The sequence below is a fragment of the Miscanthus floridulus genome, chromosome 6 (genome assembly GCF_019320115.1).
Source record: "Miscanthus floridulus cultivar M001 chromosome 6, ASM1932011v1, whole genome shotgun sequence".
Classification (NCBI taxonomy): domain Eukaryota; kingdom Viridiplantae; phylum Streptophyta; class Magnoliopsida; order Poales; family Poaceae; genus Miscanthus; species Miscanthus floridulus.
This window is the reverse complement of record NC_089585.1, coordinates 47,017,222-47,020,304: the sequence shown is the minus strand read 5'-3', so window position 1 is coordinate 47,020,304 and position 3,083 is coordinate 47,017,222. Positions and strand designations below refer to the sequence as shown.

Sequence of the window (3,083 nt, the reverse complement as noted above, 5' to 3'; positions counted from 1 at the left end):
GTCAAGTTTAGTAGGGATGAATGGATGATTCAGCAAGCTTGGGTTAAAGACATCTCCCGCTGGGTTTTATTTTCAACAGTTGGGTTTGACAAGAACTACCAAGATGGTCTGGTTCAAATAGTTTAGCAACAGCAGTGTCAGATTCATCAGCTGCCCCAGCATTCAGATTCATCGGCCGAAAACAACACAATGTGCTGACCAAACACACAGCGCATATGGTACATCCAAGCATAATCCAATACAACAAAAATGTAACCATAATATGAAATGAACATGATACAGTGTCACAGTTTGGTTTGCAAATGACACCACATATTACATTCAAGTACGAATAAGGCATACAATGGTTAGGGGCTTCAACAGCGCTCCCAAATGAGCAGCAGGCAGCTCAAATAATAACAGATTTCATTTTCTGTGTACATGAGAGCACAAACTTCGAATATGTTTTGCTCTCTTCTTTCAACCACCGGTATCACCCAGGGTAGTTCCCATCAGTGGTAGCTCAGCAAAAAGAATGAGCAGCCACCGAGGAAATGAATGGATGGGTATCTAACATAAACCTATACTAATGTACAGCTGAAGAGTCTGTCTTGGTTAATTCTCCGTCGGTAGTATACATTGTGCGCCTCGCAGTAGCAAGAACATGAGCCTCACAGCTTCACCCAGTATGTGACTTGGCAGCCCGGCGTGAGCACCTGGTCCTCTTCGTGGACAGGCAGCAAGCACAGCCTTCGAGCAGCTCAAGGGTCCTCATCACAGGTCAGAATAGAAGCCAGCTCTGGGTTCTCCAGCAACATTTTAGAGGTCAGAAAACCAGCAATAGTCCAATGTCTGATAAGATCGGGATGCTTCCCAATGAACCTCCCCGATCGGGTGTCGTAGTATTCCGGCCACTTGTCATCTGAGAGTCTCTCCTCGGCCACAGCAATGGCTCTCCGGGCCAATTCTGGTCTACCCATTTTTATGCACGCCAATGTGAACTATGTGAACAGGAACAAGGATATGTCAGCAATGATCTACAAGCATGAAAATTAACAAGAAATTTGAAAGCATTGGTGTTGATATTTACCTGCCACAATAGGGTGGGCCAAGATCCACCATTATGATATGACCATGGGCTGCACATGCACAAAGTGGACACATGTCAACAATTGATGTGATGTTTACAAAAGAGAAGTTTAATCTTAAAAAAAAGAAATAGATAGAGAACCACAAAAAGGGAGATATGACAAACCGAAGGACATGGAAGGACAGAACGAAAAATTGATTCTACAAGCAAGGATGCTTACGTATTCTTAGGATCACTGCCAGTAATAATGCGCCATTCATCATCTTCCATTGCAGGGTAGCATATCTTGAGGGGCATGTTTGCTACAAGATCATCCCATTTTTCTTCAATAAGGCTAAGAATTCCCTCAGCTTGTTTTGGAGTAGTTAGAGACGAAGCTATGGCCCAAAGGTTGCCAAGAGAGAAGAACCTGAAATCCATGTGAGCTGGCTGCAGATTCCCTATAAGGTAACCTCCTTTCTCAGGAATCCAGTCAACAAGCCAGGAAGGGATTTGCTCAGGGTAAATGTTGAATTTGTTAGTGGCATCATGGGAGTATTCTTCTGTTTTGTATCTGTATATCTCATTTATCTTCTTCATGTCAACCCAGTAATATTTCTATGATGTGAAAGGACAATGCACTGAGCCTGGTGTTAATGGCACGGATGAGGTTTTTCGATCCATTGTTCACAACAAGCATTTCTCGTGAGCATCGTAAAGCAGAGTAGAACAAAGCCTGCGTAACAGAAAGAACTTGTAAGTACAGATCTTCAGCTGATATGCCAAATAAATCTAGGTTTATAAAAGAAGAATAGCATAACTATTTTCTTTTGTTATAAATTAAATTAGTCCTGCACAAGAAAAACAATGGTCCCTATATGGCAGCATATTTTTCCTATTGTTGAATAACATTATAGATCATTATTCCAGGATCTAGTGAATTAAGCCATAAGCAATCAAACTCAACTTACTTGGATTTCAAGAGGATGCCCATGTATTCCCATCCTCCTGTCTATCATGCATGATCCATCTGTAACTAGTAATGTTGGGAACATGTCAAACCCATCAGCCAAACACAAACTCAGTATCAATTGAATTCCTGTCTGCACATCAACTCTTTCTAGCAAAGAATTGTCTCCTGTAATCTTGCAGTAAGCTCTCAACAAAATAATCCACCACAGTCCTGCAAAAAGATAAATAGGGTTGAAGTAGCAGAACAAAGATGCATGATAACAGTAACTTCAAAACGAATTCTTATATGCAGCTTATGTAGGAACAAGATACATACCAGAATCCACAGGAGCTACACGGCCAATGGCTGCCTCACCGAAGTCAGGGTCCAAGACCTCCTCAAATCCTTCATTGTTCTCATCAAGTGGTACGGTCCTAATCTTGAAGCTAGCTGGCATCAATCCTTGCCCAGGGCTGTAACAATCAACAGTTTTCTCCCAGCTCTAATCATAAAGAAAGGCATGGGACTCACCTGCAACAAGGGTTAACAACCCTGAGTACAAAGTACTCAACAAGACTAACCCGACGTAACGGGGTGTAAGACTTTTAAAGATGCAGGGGTTGGGACAAGGTAAGGATGTAGCAAAATTCAAAGTCCTTTGCCAAAAGCTTACTATTCTTATCCTATTTTCAATTTTACCCTAAGACCTTTAGTTCATTATCTCAAACTAAATGTACTTTTCCCATATTCCATTCCTTCTCATTCCATTCTTTTCTCATATTTTAGTAATTCACCAGTCCTGCATTGCTTCTGTAATGAATCGAGTCTCCATATCCGGAGCACCGGCAATTCGAATTGATTCAAGTCCCAGCTGGGGATTCCTTATCACACGACATATGTAGAACTTAATCTTGCATATATCAACCTCGCTACCGGATCCTCCTATACTAAGCCGTCTCCACGCCACCCGAGAGCACAGCACACCTCAAATCCGGCCACATTCCAGCCACGAGGGTACATGCTACTCCCGCCATCTCTCCACTCCCAGTGCGTGGGCATTCGTCTTAGTATCGGATTAGCCGA

At 42.4% G+C, this 3,083-nt stretch overlaps 1 pseudogene; it reads right to left on the bottom strand.

The window, feature by feature from the left end:
- Positions 1-245: 245 nt before the first annotated feature.
- Positions 246-2,498, bottom strand: LOC136456007 (neutral/alkaline invertase 1, mitochondrial-like; annotated as a pseudogene).
- Positions 2,499-3,083: the final 585 nt, after the last annotated feature.